Source organism: Anthonomus grandis, chromosome 21 (assembly GCF_022605725.1).
Source record: "Anthonomus grandis grandis chromosome 21, icAntGran1.3, whole genome shotgun sequence".
NCBI classification, from domain to species: domain Eukaryota; kingdom Metazoa; phylum Arthropoda; class Insecta; order Coleoptera; family Curculionidae; genus Anthonomus; species Anthonomus grandis.
In genome coordinates, this window is record NC_065566.1 from 30,905 (window position 1) to 49,146 (window position 18,242).

The following is an 18,242-nucleotide window of genomic DNA, read 5'->3' on the forward strand; positions in this document are numbered from 1 at the left end:
TTTAGTTGAAAAAACATAAGTGTTTGACTAAAAAACATTTATTGCTAATAAAGAAGTTTTGTAAATATAAAGCCTAAAAAGTTATTTTCAAAACAATTTATTAGCTGTATCCTAAATAAACCAAAAATACCCAATAAACCGCGAAAAATTTCGAAAAAATGATTTTAATTTTTTTTTAAATAAACTATAAGACTAACAACATTTTGTCTTTTATAAAAGTTATGAGGAATATTATGAGGTATCCGCACGTTAAAACGAATCGGTTCTAGCTGTCATAAAATCGGAGAAAATAAAGAAAAACCATGAAACATAAATATCGAATTATCAAGGGTCCTATATAAAAAATTTAAGTTCTTTATCCTTCTATCATGTACAACTTTTAAGTAACTTTAAAAAAGGTTATTATAGATTTGACTCTTAAATAAACGAAAAACCTATTTCCTTGCATTTTTCGATTTTGAAGCAAAATCCGGGCTCAAAATGAGCATTTTTTCAAAATATGCAAAAATTTTAACATTTTTTTCTTCAGGTTAAAAACCATTCAAAAACTAGTAAAAAAGCCTAATAACAAAAATTTCTACGATTTATACGAGTGCCACAATATAAAGGGAAATGATTAGGTCCAACAACCGGATAAGACAACCGAATTTTTACGTCGTTTTTTTCAATTTTTCAGTTTTATTTCGAAATGCAATTGCAATAAAATATAAAAAGAATTAACAGGAGGAGAATAAGGAATAATAGAAAACATCAACGAATTGAATCAAAGCTATAGAAGTCGAGATATTAGTAAAAATTAAAAAAAAAAAAAGAAAACTGGTTTTTTCCCACGGTATCATTTTTTTCCTTAAAATGATAATCGACAAATTATAATGTAAGCCCTAAGTTGGCAATTTCAAGTAAAAAAAACACAAGAAAAAAAAATTTTTTTTTGCTCCAAAATCGAAAGGGGTATAGCCATGAAAAATTTCGAAAAAATGGTTTTTATTTTTTTCTAAATAAACTATAACTCTGACAACTTTTTGTCTTACCAAAAGTTTTCGGGAATATTACGAGGTATCCGAATGTTAAAACGAATTGATTCTAGCTATCACAGAATCGGAGAAAATTGTAAAAAACTATTAATAATAAATATCGAAATATCAAGAGCCCTATGGAAAAATTTCAATTTTTTATTTTTCTATCTTGTACTACTTTAGGATACCTTTTAAAAAGGTTATTATCGATTTGACTCTAAAATAAACGAAAAACCTATTTCATTGCATTTTTCGATTTTGAAGCAAAATCCGGGATCAAAATGAGCATTTTTTCAAAATATGCTCCGATTTCAAAATTTTTTTCTTCTGGTTAAAAATCATTCAAAAACTAATAAAAAAGCTTTATGACAAAATTTTCCACGATTTATACGAGTGCCATAATATAAAGGGAAATATTAGGTCCCACAAGAGTCTATGTATAGGGATAAGACAACCGGGTTTTTACGTCGATTTTTTTAATTTTTTAGTTTTATTTCGAAAAGCAATTGTAATAAAATATAAAAAGAATTAACAGGAGGATAATAAGGAATAATAAAAAACATCAACGAATTGAATCGGAGCTATAGAAGTCGAGATATTAGTAAAAATGTGAAAAAAAAATAAAAGAAACCTCATTTTTTCCCACGGTAGGATTTTTTTTCTTAAAATTATAACCGACAAATTATAATGTAAGCCCTAAGTTGGCAATTTTTAGTAAAAAAAACCCAAGAAAAAAAAAATTTTTTTGCTCCAAAATCGAAAGGGGTATAGCCATGAAAAATTGTCAAAAAATGGTTTTTATTTTTTTCTAACTAAACTATAACTCTGACAACTTTTTGTCTTAAACAAAAGTTCTAGGGAATGTTACGAGGTATTCGAATGTTAAAACTAATTAATTATAGCTATCACAGATTCGGAGAAAATTGTAAAAAACTATTAATCATAAATATCAAATTATCAAGAGCCCTATGGAAAAATTTCAACTTTTTATTTTTCTATCTTGTACTACTTCAGGATACCTTTCAAAAAGGTTATTATCGATTTGACTCTAAAATGAACAGAAAACCTATTTATTTGCATTTATCGATTTTCGAACAAAACCGGGCCCAAAATTAAAATTTTTTCAAAACATACTCCAAATTCCAAATTTCTTTTTTCTGGCTAAAGACCATTCAAAAAGGAATGAAAAAGCTTAATGACAAAAATTTTTAAAATCTATAATAATGCTACAATATTATGAAAGAAGATAAGTTCCCTTTAAAGCATATCCAACCGATGATTTTTTAATTTGTTTTTCAAAGGCAAATCTAAAAAACAATTAAGTTAAAAGCAATAGGGTACTACAAAATATTATCTATAAATATATACATATAATCTAATAGGAAATTTCAATCAAATCGGGCGAATACGAAAGAAATTTTGATAGTCACGTGACTTAAAAACGCAATATTTTAAAATTTTGTAAAAAATCAACAATTGCATCCTAAATAAACCCCAAATTCCAAATTTGAACCCAATCAAATCAATAGCAAAAAGTTATGGAAGTCACGTGACTTAAAAAATTCAACATGTCAAATTTCTGTCAAAATTTATTACTTGCATCCTATATAAAGCCCAAATACAAAATTTCAACCCAATCGGAACAATAGCAAAAGAATTATGAAAGTCACGTGACTTTAAAATATAATTTGTCAATTATCTGTTAAAATTTATTAATTGTATCTTAAATAAAGCCCAAATACCAAATTTGAACCCAATCGGACCCATAGCAAAAAAGTTACAATAGTCACGTGACCCGGAAGTCAAATGTCAAATATTAGTCAAAAATTAATAATTGCATTCTAAATAAAGCCCAAATACCAAATTTGAACCCAATCAGACCAATAGCAAAAAAGTTACAATAGTCACGTGACCCGGAAGTCAAATGTCAAATATTAGTCCAAAATTAATAATTGCATCCTAAATAAACCCCAAATACCAAATTTCAGTCAAATCGGACAAATAGGAAAAAAGTTAAGGTAGTCACGTGACCTTAAAACATAGTCATGTCAAATATCTGTAAAAATTTATTAATCTTATCCGAAATAGGTACTAGGTACCAAATTTCAACCAAATCGCACCAATACCAAAAAAGTTATGATACTCGACTAACCTTAAAAATCAATAATTTCAAAAAATTTTTATTTATAACCCAAAAGCAATGTTTAAGAATTATTAACATATATTAATAATAAACTAAGTAGTAAAAACTCACCTAATATCTAAATTTTTATTTTAAATTAAATAGATCATTACGACTGACCCGTGTATATATTCGAATAATTTTAATAAAATAATCGGGCAAATTTCATTTCGTCTCACCCCGGTATAAAACCACTGACTTTTCAAAAAAACGGCATTTTTCGAAGACGTCAAAATGTTTGCCGAATTTTCCTGGCCGCAATACACAATTTCCCCAATTGATATGCACAGATTCGGAAAGCCCATTCATTTTCTGATTCGGTGCTTCCTTTCCCTGATCGTTTCCGGTTCATTTTCAGTCATAATTTTACAAAAAACCCAACCAAGTCCCGGCCACCTGTTACGAGCAAAAAATTTGTAACCACAATGCGTCAAAGTATTGTTCCCACTAGCCATTTCATCAGAGTTTAGGTTGACACCTCCAATTACCTGCAAAAACGCAAAAAAATGGACTTTTTTCATAAAATCGCATTTTTCGGGTACTTGTACTATCGCTGGAACCCTGAAATTTTAGTATGTGTTGTAAAACAAAATTTCGGATCTTTTAGATGATGTCTGATCTTTTCACCATGTACAGGGACGTGGCAAATGAATTAAACGCGAAAATTCGAATTGCTCAGAACCTATTAAAGTTGGAAGATTGTAATTTTACACAAATAATCGGGTTATTAAAGTATTTAATGCCTGAGAATATAAATGGTCCAGGTGCCACTACGAAAAAGTTATTAAATAAAATGTGATTTTCGGGTCGGACCTTCATGGGTAAAGTTCATTATTGCTCGCCCTGTATGGTTCCCAAAAATTTCGGTTATATGGCATATGAAAGGTAAAGGATAAAGTTATTTTTTGAAAAAAAAATTTTTCCCAAAATAAGTATCGTTTGGCGGAAAATCCCAAAAAACTGAAAATGCCAGAACTCGTAAAACAAATTTTTTACAAAAAAAAGCTCCAAGTATGTCAAATCTCTTATAAAACGAAGTCTTTTCGCCGAAACACTTTTTTTATAAAAAATTTTTTTTAGCCTCTGGAGAAGTTTGAATTTTTTTTTAGTCACTTTTGTTAGCTTATAACAACTCACCCTGTATACCGATCGGGCCCAAAAAGTATACAGACATGAATTACTATAAAGTCTTTTATGCCTAAAAATTTCAATTTTTTTGACAGCGTTAAAATTGAGATCTCGTGCAAAAATGAATTTTGAGCCGTTTTTTTACGAATTTTTGACTTTGAGACAGTACCGCTCCGTTTGATGGTACCCGAAAAAAAATTTGTTTATGGATCCATCATTCCCAATGTATTGAGAGACCCTATGCCAAATTTCATCGTTTCACTAGCCATACAGCCAAAGATATGAATTTTTATTTCCAAAAAAACACGATTTTTCGGGCCCGACGTGGCGTGCATAATATAGTCTGCGACTATATAACAAGTATAGTCGCTTCGCTCCTATACTTTTGGTCCGTGGGGACCAGTTTGGAACCTTTAGGTCTTGTGTGTGAAAAGCCATAAGGGAATTTAAAAAAACAATCAAAAATTATCAGGTGTACTTAGGTGAGTCAGGGAGGCTAACGTCTACCTGCCGAGGAAAGAGAGGACCAGTTGTTGGGGTATCATGCTTCAAAGAACCATAATTTGTTATATAGTCGCGTTGTGTGTCAATATACTGTCTTATATTTCAAATATCTGTCGAAGTATATTAACAACAGAACATATATATTAATAACAGAATCGGACCAATAGCAAAAAAAGTTACGGTAGTCACGTGACCTAGGCTGACACTTAAATGTCAGTTATCCGTCATAATTTATTAGTTGTATCCTAAATAAACCATAAATACCAAATTCAGAGAGAAGTTCCCATAAGGGTCTATTTATTGAAATAGAACAAACGGGATTTTACGTCGATTTGTTTTAATTTTTCTTTTTATTTTAAAATTTAATAGTAATAAAATATCAAAAGAATTGACAGGAGAAGAATAAGAAATAAAAAAAACCATAAATAAATTGAATCGAAGCTATAGAAGCCGAGATATAAGTAAAAATGTGGGAAAACCAAAATAAAACTGTTTTTTTCCCACGGTATCATTTTTTTTCTTAAAATAATTTATGACAAATTTTAGTTTTAGCCCTAAACTTGTAATTTTCACAAAAAAAACCCAAGAAAAAAAATTTTTTTTTTTGGTCGAAAATCGAAAGGGGTATAGTCATGAAAAATTTCGAAGAAATGGTTTTTATTTTTTTATAAATAAAATATAACTCTGACAACTTTTTGTCTTAAACAAAAGTTTTCGGGAATATTACGAGGTATCCGTGCGTTAAAACGAATCGGTTCTAGCTGTTATACAATCGGAGAAAATTGGAAAAAACTATTAAACATAAATATCGAATTATCAAGAGCCCTATGGAAAAATTTCAATTTTTTATTTTTCTATCCTGTACTACTTCAGAGTATCTTTAAAAAAGATTATTACCAATTTGACTCTAAAATGAACGGAAAACCTATTTCTTTGCATTTTTCGATTTTCGAACAAAATCCGGGGTCAAAATGACAATTTTTTCAAAATATGCTCCGAATTCAAAATTTCTTTTTTCTAGTAAAAAACCATTCAAAAACTAGTAAAAAAGCTTAATGCCAAAATTTTCCATGATTTATACGAGTGCCACAATATAAAGAGAAATATTAGGTCCCATAAGAGTCTATGTATTTACGTCGATTTTTAAAATTTTTCAGTTTTATTCCGAACGGCAATTGTAATAAAATATAAAAAGAATTAACAGGAGGAGAATAAAGAATAAAAGAAACCATCAACGAATTAAATCGAAGCTATAGAAGTCGAGATATTAGTAAAAATGTAAAAAAAAATAAAAGAAAACTCGTTTTTTCCCACGGTAGAATTTTTTTTTTTTTTAAATGATAACTGACAACTTATAATGTAAGCCCTAAGTTGGCAATTTCCAGTAAAAAAAACCCAAGAAAAAAAATTTTTTTTTTGCTCCAAAATCGACAGGGGTATAGTCATGAAAAATTGCGAAAAAATGGTTTTTATTTTTTTCTAAATAAACTATAACTCTGACAACTTTTTCTCTTAAATAAAAGTTCTCGGGAATATTACGGGGAATTCGACTGTTAAAACGAATTGATTATAGCTATCACAGAATCGGAGAAAATTGTAAAAAATTAATAATCATAAATATCGAATTATCAAGAGCCCTATGGAAAAATTTTAACTTTTTATTTTTCTATCTTGTACTACTTCAGGATACCTTTCAAAAAGGTTATTATCGATTTGACTCTAAAATGAACAGAAAACCTATTTATTTGCATTTATCGATTTTCGAACAAAATCGGGCCCAAAATGAAAATTTTTTCAAAACATGCTCCAAATTCAAAATTTTTTTTTCTGGCTAAAGACCACTCAAAAAGTAATAAAAAAGCTTTATGACAAAATTTTTCAAAATCTATAATAATGCCACAATATTACGAGAGAACATAAGATCCCTTTAAAGCCTATGTATTCGAACCGATGATTTCTTAATTTTTTTTTTAAAGGCAAATTTAAGAAATAATTTAACAAAATAAGATAAAAGGAATAGGGTAATACAAAATATTATCTACAAATATATACATATCATCTAATAGCCAATTTCAATCAAATAGGAAATTTTGATAGTCACGTGACCCTAGAACTCAATATTTTAAAATTTTGTAAAAAATCAACAATTGCATCTTAAATAAACCCCAAATTCCAAATTTGAACCCAATCGGATCAATAGCAAAAAAGTTATGGAAGTCACGTGACTTTAAAATTCAATATGTCAAATTTCTGTCAAAATGTATTACTGGCATCTTAAATAAAGCCCAAATTCCAAATTTCAACCCAATCGGATCAATAGCAAAAGAATTATCAAAGTCACGTGACTTTAAAATATAATTTGTCAATTATCTGTTAAAATTTATTAATTGTGTCCTAAATAAAGCATAAATACCAAATTTGAACCCAATCGGACTCATAGCAAAAAAGTTACAATAGTCACGTGACCCGAAAGTCAAATGTCAAACATCTGTCAAAAATTAATAATTGCATCCTAAATAAAGCCCAAATACCAAATTTGAACCCAATCAGACCAATAGCAAAAAAGTACCAATAGTCACGTGACCTGGAAGTCAAATGTCAAATATCTGTGAAAAATTAATAATTGCATCCTAAATAAACCCCAAATACCAAATTTCAGTCAAATCGGACAAATAGGAAAAAAGTTAAGGTAGTCACGTGACCTTAAAACATAGTCATGTCAAATATCTGTAAAAATTTATTAATCTTATCCGAAATAGGTACTAGGTACCAAATTTCAACCAAATCGCACCAATACCAAAAAAGTTATGATACTCGACTAACCTTAAAAATCAATAATTTCAAAAAATTTTTATTTATAACCCAAAAGCAATGTTTAAGAATTATTAACATATATTAATAATAAACTGAGTAGTAAAAACTCACCTAATATCTAAATTTTTATTTTAAATTAAATAGATCATTACGACTGACCCGTGTATATATTCGAATAATTTTAATAAAATAATCGGGCAAATTTCATTTCGTCTCACCCCGGTATGAAACCACTGACTTTTTTAAAAAACGGCATTTTTCGAAGACGTCAAAATGTTTGCCGAATTTTCCTGGCCGCAATACACAATTTCCCCAATTGATATGCACAGATTCGGAAAGCCCATTCATTTTCTGATTCGGTGCTTCCTTTCCCTGATCGTTTCCGGTTCATTTTCATTCATAATTTTACAAAAAACCAAACCAAGTCCCGGCCACCTGTCACGAGCAAAAAATTTGTATCCACCATGCGTCAAAGTATTGTTCCCACTAGCCATTTCATCAGAGTTTAGGTTGACACCTCCAATTACCTGCAAAAACGCAAAAAAATGGACTTTTTTCATAAAATCGCATTTTTCGGGTACTTGTACTATCGCTGGAACCCTGAAATTTTAGTATGTGTTGTAAAACAAAATTTCGGATCATTTAGATGTTGTTTCATCTTTTCACCATGTACAGGGACGCGGCAAATGAATTAAACGCGAAAATTCGAATTGCTCAGAACCTATTAAAGTTGGAAGATTGTAAATTTACACAAATACTGGGGTTATTAAAGTATTTAATGCCTGAGAATATAAATTGTCCAGCTGCAACCACTAAAAAGTTATTAAATAAAATGTGATTTTCGGGTCGGACCTAAATGGGTAAAGTTCATTATTGCTCGCCCTGTATGGTTCCCAAAAATTTCGGTTATATGGCATATGAAATGTAAAGGATGAAGTTATTTTTTGAAAAAAAAAATTTTGCCATAATAAGTATCGTTTGGCGGAAAATCCCAAAAAACTGAAAATGCCAGAACTCGTAAAATAAATTTTTTACAAAAAAAAGCTCCAAGTATGTCAAATCTCTTATAAAATAAAGTCTTTTCGCCGAAACACTTTTTTTATAAAAATTTTTTTTTAGCCTCTGGAGAAGTTTGAATTTTTTTTTTAGTCACTTTTGTTCGCTTATAACAACTCACCCTGTACACCGATCGGGCCCAAAAAGTATACAGACATGAATTACTATAAAGTCTTTTATGCCTAAAAATTTCAATTTTTTTGACAGCGTTAAAATTGAGATCTCGTGCAAAAATGAATTTTGAGCCGTTTTTTTACGAATTTTTGACTTTGAGACAGTACCGCTCCGTTTGGTGGTACCCGAAAAAAAAATCGTTTACGGATCCATCATTCCCAATGTATTGAGAGACCCTATGCCAAATTTCATCGTTTCGCTAGCCATACAGCCAAAGATATGAATTTTTATTTCCAAAAAAACACGATTTTTCGGACCCGAGGTGGCGTGCATAATATAGTCGCAGACGCTCCTATATAACAAGTATAGTCGCTTCGCTCCTATACTTTTGGTCCGTGGGGACCAGTTTGGAACCTTTAGGTCTTGTCAGTGATGGGCCTTAGAGGATTTCTTAAAAAAAATCGCAAATTATCAGGTGTACTTAGGTGAAGCTAACGTTTATCTGCCAAGGAAAGAGAGGACCAGTTGTTGGGGTATCATGCTTCAAAGAACCATAATTTGTTATATAGTCGCGTTGTGTGTCAATATACTGTCTTATATTTCAAATATCTGTGAAAGTATATTAATTGTATTCTAAATAAAGCCTGAATACCAAATTCGAACAGAATCGGACCAATAGCAAAAAAGTTACGGTAGTCACGTGACCTAGGCTGAAACTTAAATGTCATAATTTATTAGTTGTATCCTAAATAAACCATAAATACCAAATTCAGAGAGAAGTTCCCATAAGGGTCTATTTATTTAAATAGAACAAACAGGGATTTTACGTCGATTTGTTTCAATTTTTCTTTTTATTTTGAAATGTAATAGTAATAAAATATCAAAAGAATTGACAGGAGGAGAATAAGAAATAAAAGAAACCATCAACGAATTGAATCGAAGCTATAGAAGCCGAGATATAAGTAAAAATGTGGGAAAAACAAAAGAAAACTGGTTTTTTCCCACGGTATCATTTTTTTTCTTAAAATAATTTATGACAAATTTTAGTTTTAGCCCTAAACTTGTAATTTTCACAAAAAAAACCCTAGAAAAAAACATTTTTTTTTTGGTCGAAAATCGAAAGGGGTATACCCACGAAAAATTAAAAAAAAATGGTTTTTATTTTTTTATAAATAAAATATAACTCTGACAACTTTTTGTCTTAAACAAAAGTTTTCGGAAATATTACGAGGTATCCGTGCGTTAAAACGAATCGGTTCTAGCTATTATACATTCGGAGAAAATTGGAAAAAACTATTAAACATAAATATCGAATTATCAAGAGCCCTATGAAAAAATTTAAATTTTTTATTTTTCTATCCTGTACTACTTCAGAGTATCTTTAAAAAAGATTATTACCAATTTGACTCTAAAATGAACGGAAAACCTATTTCTTTGCATTTTTCGATTTTCGAACAAAATCCGGGGTCAAAATGACAATTTTTTCAAAATATGCTCCGAGTTCAAAATTTCTTTTTTCTGGTTAAAGACCATTCAAAAACTAGCAAAAAAGCCTAATAACAAAAATGTCCACGATTTATACGAGTGGCACAATATAAAGGTAAAATTAGGTCCCATAAGAGTCTATGTATTTACGTCGATTTTTAAAATTTTTCAGTTTTATTTCGAAAGGCAATTGTAATAAAATATAAAAAGAATTAACAGGAGAAGAATAAGGAATAATAGAAACCATCAACGAATTGAATCGAAGCTATAGAAGTCGAGATATTAGTAAAAATGTGAAAAAAAAAATAAAGACTCGTTTTTTCCCACGGTACCATTTTTTTTTGTTAAAATTATAATCGACAAATCATAATGTAAGCCCTATGATGGCAATTTCAAGTAAAAAAAACCCAAGAAAAAAAAAATTTTTTTTTGCTCCAAAATCGAAAGGGTATAGCCATGAAAAATTGTGAAAAAATGGTTTTAATTTTTTTCTAAATAAACTATAACTCTGACAACTTTTTGTCTTAAACAAAAGTTCTAGGGAATGTTACGAGGTATTTGAATGTTAAAACTAATTGATTATATCTATCACAGATTAGGAGAAAATTGTAAAAAACTATTAATCATAAATATCAAGATATCAAGAGCCCTATGAAAATATTTCAATTTTTTATTTTTCTATCTTGTACTACTTCAGGATACCTTTCAAGAAGATTATTATCGATTTGACTCCAAAATGAACAGAAAACTTATTTATTTGCATTTTTCAATTTTCGAACAAAATCCGGCCCAAAATGAACATTTTTTCAAAACATGCTCCAAATTCAAAATTTCTTTTTTCTGGTTAAAGACCATTCAAAAGGTAATAAAAAAGCTTTATGACAAAATTTTTCAAAATCTATAATAATGCTACAATATTATGAAAGAAGATAAGTTCCCTTTAAAGCCCATGTATTCGAACTGATGATTTTTTAATTTTATTTTGAAAGGCAAATTTAAGAAATAATTTAACTCATTAAGATAAAAGAAATAGGGTAATACAAAATATTATCTAAAAATATATACATATCATCTAATAGCAAATTTCAATTGAATAGGAAATTTTGATAATCACGTGACCCTAGAACTTAATATTTTAAAATTTTGTAAAAAATCAACAATTGCATCCTAAATAAACCCCAAATTACAAATTTGAACCCAATCGGATCAATAGCAAAAGAGTTATGAAAGTCACGTGACTTTAACATTCAATATGTCAATTATCTGTTAAAATTTATTAATTGTATCCTAAATAAAGCATAAATACCAAATTTGAACCCAATCGGACTCATAGCAAAAAAGTTACAATAGTCACGTGACCCAAAACTCAAATATCAAATATCTGTCGAAAATTAATAATTGCATCCTAAATAAAGCCCAAATACCAAATTTGAACCCAATCAGACCAATAGCAAAAAAGTACCAATAGTCACGTGATAGAAGTCAAATGTCAAATATCTGTGAAAAATTCATAATTGCATCCTAAATAAACCCCAAATACCAAATTTCAATCAAATCGGACAAATAGGAAGAAAGTTAAGGTAGTCACGTGACCTTAAAACATAGTCATGTCAAATATCTGTAAAAATGTATTAATCTTATCCGAAATAGGTACTAGGTACCAAATTTCAACCAAATCGCACCAATACCAAAGAAGTTATGATACTCGACTAACCTTAAAAATCAATAATTTCAAAAAAATTTTATTTATAACCCAAAAGCAATGTTTAAGAATTATTAACATATATTAATAATAAACTAAATAGTAAAAACCCACCTAATATCTAAATTTTTATTTTAAATTAAATAGATCATTACGACTGACCCGTGTATATATTCGAATAATTTTAATAAAATAATCGGGCAAATTTCATTTCGTCTCACCCCGGTCTAAAACCACTGACTTTTCAAAAAAACGGCATTTTTCGAAGACGTCAAAATGTTTGCCGAATTTTCCTGGCCGCAATACACAATTTCCCCAAATGATATGCACAGATTCGGAAAGCCCATTCATTTTCTGATTCGGTGCTTCCTTTCCCTGATCGTTTTCGGTTCATTTTCATTCATAATTTTACAAAAAACCCAACCAAGTCCCGGCCACCTGTTACGAGCAAAAAATTTGTAACCACAATGCGTCAAAGTATTGTTCTCACTAGCCATTTCATCAGACTTTAGGTTGACACCTCCAATTACCTGCAAAAACGCAAAAAAATGGACTTTTTTCATAAAATCGCATTTTTCGGGTACTTGTACTATCGCTGGAACCCTGAAATTTTAGTATGTGTTGTAAAACAAAATTTTGGATCCTTTAGATGTTGTTTGATCTTTTCACCATGTACAGGGACGCCGCAAATGAATTAAACGCGAAAATTCGAATTGCTCAGAACCTATTAAAGTTGGAAGATTGTAATTTTACACAAATACTAGGGTTATTAAAGTATTTAATGCCTGAGAATATAAATGGTCCAGATGCCACTACGAAAAAGTTATTAAATAAAATGTGATTTTCGGGTCGGACCTTCATGGGTAAAGTTCATTATTGCTCGCCCTGTATGACTTACAAAAATTTCGGTTATATGGCATATGGAAGATAAAAGATGAAGTTATTTTTTGAAAAAAAAATTTTTCTCAAAATAAGTATCGTTTGGCGGAAAATTCCAAAAAACTGAAAATGCCAGAACTCGTAAAATAAATTTTTTACAAAAAAAAGCTCCAAGTATGTCAAATCTCTTATAAAACGAAGTCTTTTCGCCGAAACTGTTTTTTTATAAAAATTTTTTTTTAGCCTCTGGAGAAGTTTGAATTTTTTTTTTAGTCACTTTTGTTCGCTTATAACAACTCACCCTGTATACCGATCTGGCCCAAAAAGTATACAGACACGTAAGCCCCAAGAACCCATATATTCTGAAAATTTCAGCTTGATTAAACGCTTTAAAATTGAGATCTCGTGAGCAACTCGATTTTTACCAATTTTTTTACGAATTTTTGACTTTGAGACAGTACCACTCCGTTTGGTGGTACCGGAAAAAAAAATTGTTTACGGATCCATTATTCCCAATGTGTTGAGAGACCCTATGCCAAATTTCATCGTTTCGCTAGCCATACAGCCAAAGATATGAATTTTTATTTCCAAAAAAACACGATTTTTCGGGCCCGACGTGGCGTGCATAATATAGTCTGCGACTATATAACAAGTATAGTCGCTTCGCTCCTATACTTTTGGTCCGTGGGGACCAGTTTGGAACCTTTAGTTTTTGTCAGTGATGGGCCTTAGAGGATTTCTTAAAAAAAATCGCAAATTATCAGGTGTACCGACGATTATATGCGAAGGAAAAAGAGGACCAGTGGTTGAGGTATCATGCTTCAAAGAACCATAATTTGTTATATAGTCGCGTTGTGTGTCAATATACTGTCTTATATTTCAAATATCTGTCAAAGTATATTAATTGTATTCTAAATAAAGCCTGAATACCAAATTACAACAGCATCGGACCAATAGCAAAAAAGTTACGGTAGTCACGTGACCTAGGCTGAAACTTAAATGTCAGTTATCTGTCATAATTTATTAGTTGTATCCTAAATAAACCATAAATACCAAATTCAGAGAGAAGTTCCCATAAGGGTCTATTTCTTGAAATAGAACAAACAGGGATTTTACGTCGACTTGTTTTAATTTTTCTTTTAAATTTGAAATGTAATAGTAATAAAATATCAAAAGAATTGAGAGGAGGAGAATAAGAAATAAAAGAAACCATCAATGAATTGAATCGAAGCTATAGAAGCCGAGAGATTAGTAAAAATGTGGGAAAAAACAAAAGAAAACTGGTTTTTTCCCACGGTATCATTTTTTTTTCTTAAAATAATTATTGACAAATTATAATGTAAGCCCTAAGTTGGCAAATTCAAGTAAAAATACCCAAGAAAAAAAAATTTTTTTTTGGTCGAAAATCGAAAGGGGTATAGCCATGAAAAATTGCGAAAAAATGGTTTTTATTTTTTTAAAAAGAAAATATAACTCTGACAACTTTTTGTCTTAAACAAAAGTTTTCGGGAATATTACGAGGTATTCGTGCGTTAAAACGAATCGGTTCTAGCTATTATACAATCGGAGAAAATTGGAAAAAACTATTAAACATAAATATCGAATTATCAAGAGCCCTATGGAAAAATTTCAATTTTTTATTCTTCTATCCTGTACTAAATCAGAGTATCTTTAAAAAAGATTATTACCAATTTGACTCTAAAATGAACGGAAAACCTATTTCTTTGCATTTTTCGATTTTGAAGCAAAATCCGGGCTCAAAATCAGTATTTTTTCAAAAAATGCTTCGATTTTAAATTTTCTTTTTTCTGGTTAAAAACCATTTAAAAACTAATAAAAAAGCTTTATGACAAAATTCTCCACGATTTATTCGAGTGCCATAATATAAAGGGAAAAATTAGGTCCCATAAGAGTCTATGTATAGGGACTCGTTTTTTCCCACGGTAGCATTTTTTTTCTTAAAATGATAACTGACAAATTATAATGTAAGCCCTAAGTTGGCAATTTCCAGTAAAAAAACCCCAAAAAAAAAAATTTTTTTTTTGCTCCAAAATCGAAAGGGGTATAGCCATGAAAAATTGTGAAAAAATGGTTTTTATTTTTTTATAAATAAACTATAACTCTGACAAGTTTTTGTCCTAAACAAAAGTTCTAGGGAATATTACGAGGTATTTAAATGTTAAAACTAATTGATTATAGCTATCACAGATTCGGAGAAAATTGTAAAAAACTATTAATCATAAATATCGAATTATCAAGAGCCCTATGGAAAAATTTCAACTTTTTATTTTTCTATCTTGTACTACTTCAGGATACCTTTCAAAAAGGTTATTATCGATTTGACTCTAAAATGAACAGAAAACCTATTTCTATGCATTTTTCGATTTTCGAACAAAATCCGGCCCAAAATGAAAATTTTTTCAAAACATGCTCCAAATTCAAAATTTCTTTTTTCTGGCTAAAGACCATTCAAAAAGTAGTGAAAAAGCTTAATGACAAAATTTTTCAAAATCTATAATAATGCTACAATATTATGAAAGAAGACAAGTTCCCTTTAAAGCCTATGTATTCGAACAGATGATTTTTTAATTTTTTTTTTGAATGGCAAATTTAAGAAATAATTTAACTAATTAAGATAAAAGGAATAGGGTAATACAAAATATTATCTAAAAATATATACATATCATCTAATAGCAAATTTTAATCAAATAGGAAATTTTGATAGTCACGTGACCCTAGAACTTAATATTTTAAAATTTTGTAAGAAATCAATAATTGCATCCTAAATAAACCCCAAATTCCAAATTTGAACCCAATCGGATCAATAGCAAAAAAGTTATGGAAGTCACGTGACTTTAAAATTCAATATGTCAAATTTCTGTCAAAATGTATTACTGGCATCCTAAATAAAGCCCAAATACTAAATTTCAACCCAATCGGATCAATAGCAAAAGAAATATGAAAGTCACGTGACTTTAAAATATAATTTGTCAATTATCTGTTAAAATGTATTAATTGTGTCCTAAATCAAGCATAAATACCAAATTTGAACCCAATCGGACTCATAGCAAAAAAGTTACAATAGTCACGTGACCCGGAAGTGAAATGTCAAATATCTGTCAAAAATTAATAATTGCATCCTAAATAAAGCCCAAATACCAAATTTGAACCCAATCGGACTCATAGCAAAAAAGTTACAATAGTCACGTGACCCGGAAGTGAAATGTCAAATATCTGTCAAAAATTAATAATTGCATCCTAAATAAACCCCAAATACCAAATTTCAATCAAATCGGACAAATAGGAAGAAAGTTAAGGTAGTCACGTGACCTTAAAACATAGTCATGTCAAATATTCATAATTTTACAAAAAACCCAACCAAGTCCCGGCCACCTGTCACGAGCAAAAAATTTTTAACCACAAAGCGTCAAAGTATTGTTCCCACTAGCCATTTCATCAGAGTTTAGGTTGACACCTCCAATTACCTGCAAAAACGCAAAAAAATGGACTTTTTTCATAAAATCGCATTTTTCGGGTACTTGTACTATCGCTGGAACTTTGAAATTTTAGTATGTGTTGTAAAACAAAATGTCGGATCTTTTAGACGATGTCTGATCTTTTCACCATGTACAGGGACGCCGCAAATGAATTAAACGCGAAAATTCGAATTGCTCAGAACCTATTAAAGTTGGAAGATTGTAATTTTACACAAATACTGGGGTTATTAAAGTATTTAATGCCTGAGAATATAAATGGTCCAGGTGCCACTACGAAAAAGTTATTAAATAAAATGTGATTTTTGAGTCGGACCTTCATGGGTAAAGTTCATTATTGCTCGCCCTGTATGGTTCCCAAAAATTTCGGTTATATGGCATATGAAAGGTAAAGGATGAAGTTATTTTTTGAAAAAAAACATTTTTCGAAAATAAGTATCGTTTGGCGGGAAATCTCAAAAAACTGAAAATGCCAGAACTCGTAAAATAAATTTTTTACAAAAAAAAGCTCCAAGTATGTCAAATCTCTTATAAAATGAAGTCTTTTCGCCGAAACACTTTTTTTATAAAAAATTTTTTTTAGCCTCTGGAGAAGTTTGAATTTTTTTTTTAGTCACTTTTGTTCGCTTATAACAACTCACCCTGTATACCGATCGGGCCCAAAAAGTATACAGACATGAATTACTATAAAGTCTTTTATGCCTAAAAATTTCAATTTTTTTGACAGCGTTAAAATTGAGATCTCGTGCAAAAATGAATTTTGACCCGTTTTTTTACGAATTTTTGACTTTGAGACAGTACCGCTCCGTTTAGTGGTACCGTAAAAAAAATTCGTTTACGGATCCATCATTCCCAATGTATTGAGAGACCCTATGCCAAATTTCATCGTTTCGCTAGCCATACAGCCAAAGATATGAATTTTTATTTCCAAAAAAACACGATTTTTCGGACCCGAGGTCGCGTGCATAATATAGTCGCAGACGCTCCTATATAACAAGTATAGTCGCTTCGCTCCTATACTTTTGGTCCGTGGGGACCAGTTTGGAGCCTTTAGGTCTTGTCTGTGAATGCCTATAAAGGATTTCTTAAAAAAAAACAAAAATTATCAAGTGTACCAACGTTTATATGCCAAGGAAAGAGATGACCGTGTGGTGGTATCATGCTTCAAAGAACCATAATTTGTTATATAGTCGCGTTGTGTGTCAGTATAGTGTCTTATATTTCAAATATCTGTGAAAGTATATTAATTGTATTCTAAATAAAGCCTGAATACCAAATTCGAACAGAATCGGACCAATAGCAAAAAAGTTACGGTAGTCACGTGACATAGGCTGAAACTCAAATGTCAGTTATCTGTCATAATTTATTAGTTGTATCCTAAATAAACCATAAATACCAAATTCAGAGAGAAGTTCCCATAAGGGTCTATTTATTGAAATAGAACAAACGGGATTTTCCGTCGATTTGTTTTAATTTTTCTTTTTATTTTGAAATGTAATAGTAATAAAATATCAAAAGAATTGAGGAGAATAAAAAATAAAAGAAACCATCAATAAATTGAATCAAAGCTATAGAAGCCGAGATATTAGTAAAAATGTGGGAAAAAACAAAAGAAAACTGGTTTTTTCCCACGGTATAATTTTTTTTTCTTAAAATAATTATTGACAAATTATAATGCAAGCCCTAAGTTGGCAATTTCAAGTAAAAAAACTCAAGAAAAAAAAATTTTTTTTTTACTCCAAAATCGAAAGGGGTACGGCCATAAAAAATTTCGAAAAAACGGTATTTATTTTTTTTTTAAATAAACTATAAGACTAACAACATTTTGTCTTTTATAAAAGTTATGAGAAAAATTACGAGGTATCCGT

General features: G+C 30.0%; 1 long non-coding RNA gene across 3 annotated transcripts in view; it reads right to left on the reverse strand.

Moving 5' to 3' along the window:
* LOC126748077 (uncharacterized) overlaps nucleotides 1-18,242 on the reverse strand; it is a 48,545-nt gene that overhangs the window by 13,083 nt on the left and 17,220 nt on the right. The gene's annotated exons all lie outside the window — the stretch shown is intronic.